Below are 6,564 nucleotides of genomic sequence, written 5' to 3' on the forward strand. Positions count from 1 at the left end.
AAAAAAAAAAAAAAAAAGCATGCATGGTGGTGTGTGCCTATAATCCCAGCTTCTTGGGAGCCCGAGGCAGGAGGATTGCTTGAGCCTAGGAGTTCAAGGCTGCAGTTGAGCCATGTTTGTGTCACTGCACTCCAGACTGGGCAACCTTTCTCAAAAAAATTTTTTTTTAAAAAGGTAGAAAGTAAACGAGGGTGACCTCTAGCCAATAGTCAGCAAGAATCCAAATCCTGCCTGCCAACAGCCACGGAGTGAGTTGGGAAGTGGGTCCTTTCCCAGCTGATCCTGCAAATGAAATTCAGGCCCTGGCCAGCATCCTGATTACCTCTAGGAAAAGATCCCAAAGAAAAGGACCCAGTGAAGCCGTGTCCAAACGCCTGACCCACAGAAATGGTGTGGTAATACAAATGTGTCTTGTTTTGAGGTAATGCTTTGTGCAGCAATCAATGACTAATACAGATGGCATGTTTTATGGTAAACATTACTGATTTTATAGAATTTTGATAGCACTTTCATACTCCAGAGAGATTGAAAAGCTCCCCTCACCTCTTGGGGAAAGTGGAGAGAAACTAAGCCCACACCCTGGTTGCATTTATATTATTTTTCTGCACAAATAAAAGTACTCTTATCCTATTATTTTTTAATACTTAAAAAAAATAGAGATGGGAATCTCACTATATTGCTCAGGCTGGTCTCAAACTCCTGGCCTCAAGCAATCCTCCCACCTCAGCCTCCCAAAGTGCTGGGATTATAGGTATGAGCTGCTGCACTCCACCTCTTTTCCTATTGTTCTACACCTTTATGCTTATACCTTTGTATATGCACATTGGTTTTTTTCTTCTGATGGTCCCCTAGACATAAACTCAGGTTCATGAATTTCCCCATTTTTTTTTAAATTTTTTGAGATAGAGTCTCACTCTGTCACCCAGGCTGAAGTGTAGTGGCATGATGTCAGATCACTGCAACCTCCGCTTCCCGGGTTCAATCAATTCTCCTGCCTCAGCCTCCTGAGTAGCAGAAACTACAGGTGTGCACCACCATGCCTGGCTAATTTCATTGTCTTCAATCACCCTTGCATTATCAAATGTTGGCCAAATCCCAGATCTTCCCCTCCAAGTGGCCCCTTGATGAAAGAGGGCCCAAACATCATGGCAGAGTGTCTTGTATCGTGTAATATGATAGATGGAAATGAGGCATAAAGAAGGACTTGGCGCCCTTTCAGACATGGTTGCAGGAAGAGCCCTGGAATGTGAACAGATGCAGGCCACTCCAATGGTCCTCCCTCATGTCCCTGAAACTCCAATGTGGTTTCCCTTAGTCAATGGTGCCACTCAAGTGGCTCCTCCAAATACACAGGCTTAGGTGCCACCCTAGATTCTACTGGCTTTTAAATTTTGTCTTTTGAGGCCTGGTGCAGTGGCTCACACCTGTAACCCCAGCACTTTGGGAGGCTGAAGTGGAAGGATGACTTGAGCCCAGGATTTTGAGACCAGCCTCAGCAACAAGGCAAAACCCTACCTCTACAAAAAAAATACAAATATTAACCAGGCATAGTGGTGGATGCCTGTAGTCCCAGATACTCAGGGAGTTGAGGTGGCAGGCTTACTTATGCCCAGGAGATCGAGGGTGTAGTGAGCCATGATTGTGCTGCTGTACTCCAGCCTGGGTAACAGAATGAGACTCTGTCTCAAAAAAAACCTTTTTTTAAAACAAAAAAAAATGTTTAAGTCATTTTTTTTTTGAGGAACAGCATTTGGGGAATTGAGGGAAAATACCACCAGGCAATGGAATGGAAAGAAAAGGAAAAGCAAAGAGAAGTTATCCTAACAGAGATAAGATTTTTTTTTCTCTGAAGTTTAAAAGAACTGAGAACTCTTAAATTCTCCCCCAGGAATAAATTATCTCTCTGTCAATCCTGTTCTCTCTTGTTTCTGTCCAAGTTTAAATAAAATTATGCCTATGAGGATCAGGGGAATTTTTTCACTGTTAAATAGAAACAGCTATATAAATTTTAATATGGAGATTATATTTATCTATGTCATAACCAGGGTTTTAGAATTTGGCAATGTAATTGTTATATTCCATGGTTCTCAAATTATTCTTTTGGAGCAGAGGAAGCCTTTGTTTAAAGGAAATCTCTCAAGCAAGATCAATATGTGTAGCAATTAAAATAAGAGCTGCTGGAATACTACTCAGCAATAAAGAGAAAAAACAAAGCACTGATGTACAAAATAATTTGCATAATTTCAAGGGAACTTAACTGAGTGGAAGAAACAACCTCAAAAGGTCATGTACTGCATGATCCCATTGATAACAATCTTGAAATGACTAAATTATAGAGATGGAGAACAGAATAGGGATTGCCAGGGATTAGGGAAGCAAGGACACTGGGAAATAGGTGTGGCTTTACTAGGGTAGCACAAAGGTATACTTGTAATGACTGTTCTGTATCTTTACTGTGATGGTCCCATGTATCTACATGTGATAAAATTGCATAGAACTGAACACACACATGCATACAAACGAGTACATGGAAAACTGGTAAAATCTGAAAAAGGTCAGTGGATTGCATCCATGTCAATTTCTTGGTCGTGATGTCATACAAGATATGCAAAACTGGGTGAGGTGCTGAGGAACGTTAAGTTTACCCTGCCCCCATGGCTCCCTTATGGAGGATACTTTTAGTTTATAATTAGTAGTAGGTGAGTAACAGCTGCCTACCTGATGTATTGTTTAAGTTATAATGTAGAACACCTGTGTATTAACGAGAATCGCCTGTCTAATGAGAATCAATCACCTGTCAGCATTTCCACACACTGACACATTTAAATGCAACATTTAAATAAATACACTGGATGAAAGCCTGCTGGAGGAGGCCTTCAGCCAGGAGAGCTGTCAGCCCCGCAGGCTCTCAGGCTGTTGATCCCTAGGTTAGATTCACTCTGTTGTGCTATCCGGGTGTCCGCCTCTCAAATACCTTCAGCACTGCCTGGGTTCTCAGTAAGTGGTGCCCAGGTGTGGGGACTCGAACCTGGGAAGAAGAGTTGCCTGAGCAATGGAGAAAGGAGAGGGTAAGCTGAAGGTATCCTGAGTACTATTGGAAAAAATCCCCGGGGTAAGGTGGGGAGCTCGGAAGTAGCCCAGGAACGTTTGAGAAAAAAATCCCCCAGGTGAGTTAGTGGGGAGCCTGGAAGTAGGCCGAGAATGTTTGAAAAAATCTCCCAGGGTGAGCTGGGGGAACTCGGTCATAGTGGGGTAACATGGGACGAGGGTCGAGCAAGTGAGAGGCTTGTTCTGGTTTACTTCGACAGCTGCTTAGGAGAGGAATTAAAGCTGCCACTGACAGTTTAACACAGTTTTTTGATGTGATTGAGGAATTTTGTCCCTGGTTCCCTAAGCAGGGAGCATTGACCATGGAAGAACAGGAAGAAGTGGGTACTACTTTAAAGAAGGTGCAAAGAGAAGGAGTAAAGGACATTTCTAGTCCGGTGTGGTCTGTTTGGGCTTTGGTGTGTTTTGCCTTGTTTCGGACAGACGATGAGGAAAAGGATTCAGGAGAGAATAAGGAGTGTCATGAATTTTATAGAGCAAAAGATGAGAAGTCAAATGAGGAAACGGTGTGCTTGCAGAGGATTCCCTCCCTGCCACCCCGAGTCACAGAGATGGCAAGACTAGCCTCAAGGTGGAGTACTGTTCCCACAAAGTAGGAAACTTCCACAACTAGTGGAGGAAAACCTGAAGAAAGCGGACAGCCTCTTATGGTAATCATGATGATAGTTATCGCAATTAATGTGAGCATTTCTGGAGTTGGGGTAGAAGAAAGTTTCACATATTGGGCATATATTCTTTCCTTCCTTAATGATATCTGGCCTTAATATTTTCTGTAATAACTTAGGAAATAAAGCAACAATGTTTTGGCCATCAAAACTGGAACACAAAAGAATAGTCCCCTGTGTTAAGCACATTAATCTGGAAAGATTGTGAGGTGCTGTGCAACAATTCCTATAGAATTATTGATTATTGGTCCCCTAAGGGGATACCCAGCATTGATTGCACCGGTCAGTCCTCTTGTAGTAACATGGAATTCAGATGGTGGTTACAGAACTACAATTATTTAGAATTTATATATACTGAGATTAACAACTCTCCTGTCTAGAGAGATGGGGGATTAATAGAACCATGACCAAAAATAGTATGGCCAATGATAAGAGCTGAATAAAAAGAACTTTGAAAAATACCTATGGCCCTAAAACTGATAAAAGTCTGGGAAGGAAAATATAATAGAGAATCAGGCTCTAATTCTTATTCATTAGAAGTTTACAAGAAATAAAAGCTCTTTAGATTCAGAGCTATTTTAAGCCCCCCATATCTTTTGGTGGTGGGAGAGTTATAGGTTAACTTCAGTAACTCTAAAAAGTATAATGAGGCTGAGCATAATCAGGAGAGAATAAAACAGCACCTGGAAAGGCCTTTAGGAAGCAAGCAAGGAGGAGGGACCCAGCGGGCCCTCGATGCCCCTTTCAAGCAGGAAGCAGTTACAGAAGAATGACCTCCATCCTATTTCCCAAAAGATTTCTGGGTCCCAACTCCTTAAGGGAAAAATGTAAGTGCAGACAGTTAACCAGGCTCCAAGGTGTTTGAGGATGCTGCTAATGATTGGCAGCCCTAAAATTTGGATGAAAACACTTGGAGGATCTATGATTGGGTTATGGTTATGTTATTGATCTGTTTTGTTTCCCTTCGTGTAGTTTGCAAGTACAGTTCCAGAAGCCTCCAAGCAATGGATCACCAAGATAGAGCTGTACCTGCTTACCTAGCTTTGTGAAACGAGGAAAAGATGCTGAGGAGCATAAAGTTTACCCTGCCCCCATGGCTACCTTATAAAGGATACTTTCAGTTTGTAATTAGTAGTAGGTGGGTAACAGCTGCCTACCTGATGTATTTTTAAGTTATAAGTAAATATAGAACACCTGTGTATTAATGAGAATCACCCGTCTAAGAGCAAATAAACACGTGGATGAAAGCCTGTTTGAGGCCTTCAGCCTGGAACGCTGTCAGCCTCTCAGCTCTCAGGCTGTTGGTCCCCTGGATAGATCCACTCTGCTGTTCTATCTGGGGATCTGTCTCTCAATACCTTCAGCACCACCTAGGTGAGGGTCTCCCGACCCAGCTGGTTCTTGGCAGTGAGGAGTATATGTGGGATCTCTGTATTGTTTCATAAAACTGCATGTGAATCGATGCTGATCTCAAAGTTGAAAGTTTGTTTTTTTTAATCAGAGTTGCTTTAGAAGCTGGGTGGGACTCTCTTCCTCCCGGCTTTCTTCTTCCTGAAGTACCTTAGAGCACCATGAGAAAACCTCGGGTCAACTCCAAGACCTGAATTTGGCAACCATGAGCTCCCGTCCAGAGATGGAGGGTGACAGGGACAGAGACAGCCTCGTCTCAACACCTCCGGATTTTCAGCTTAAGGCTCTTTCTTCTAAATCTTAGTTATTGTTTGTGAGACAGGCTCTCACTCTGTCACCCAGGCTAGAGTGCAGTGATGTGGTCTCAGATCACTGCAACCTCTGCCTCCCAGCCTCAACCAATCCTCTCACCTCAGCCTCCTGAATAGCTGGGAAGACAGGCAGGTGCTACCACATCCAGCTACTTTTGTAGTTTTTGTAGAGACAGGGTCTCACTATGTTGTTCAGGCTGATCTCAAACTCCTGGACTCAAGTGATCCACTTGCCTCTGCCTCCCAAAGTGCTGAGGTGACAGGTGTGAGACACCATGCCCAGCAAATCCCTATTTTGTTGGGTTCTTGCTGAATATTTGCTGTAAAAAACAAATTAACTAAATATAAAGCAACTTAAAATAATTAATACTGGAAGCTGATGAGGTCTTGTAAAATCCTGTGGAGATGGTAATAATCTTAACCCTGTTTTACAAGTGAGGAAATTGAAGCACTAGGTTAAGTAATTGGCCCAGGGGTAAACCCTAGCAGGTGGCTCTGCTGGGATTAGCACCCACATGGTCTGGCCCATGAGGGTTCCCTAGTGCTGGGCTGAGCAATCACACAGATGACGTGTGTGTGTGCCTATGCACAGGTGTGTGTCTTTCACAAGTCAAGTCTGCATGTCTGCTAAGGCCATCATAGAAATGAGACTTGGGTTTAAAACTCAGCAACTTTCCTAATCCTGTGTGTTTCTCAAACCCTCCTCTGCTGGAGAAATTTAATTTGCTCAGGAATCTCCCATTTTGCCACCAGGGAACCACAAAGTGACAGAACTTTGGCAGCTCCAACTGAAGACTCTAGTGCCTGTGGCCCAGCTCAGCTTGACACTGCAAAGGGAGGGGAAGTCTCTCCCAAATGTCAGGTAGCACAGACATCCAGAGCTGGCCTCATGCCAAACCCCTATGACAATGCCCAGGCCTTGTCATTCACTCCTGTTTCTGCTTATGCCATCCAAAGATGCTTCATTAGTTCCCCATTCCATCTCTATTTAGCTATCCATCAGTGTCTCTGTCACTTTTATTGCCTCTTGTTGATTTTAAAATTATTACTTAGCTGGCTATTCTGAATAT

Source organism: Cebus imitator, unplaced genomic scaffold, assembly GCF_001604975.1.
Source record: "Cebus imitator isolate Cc_AM_T3 unplaced genomic scaffold, Cebus_imitator-1.0 Scaffold59, whole genome shotgun sequence".
In the NCBI taxonomy this organism is placed as follows: domain Eukaryota; kingdom Metazoa; phylum Chordata; class Mammalia; order Primates; family Cebidae; genus Cebus; species Cebus imitator.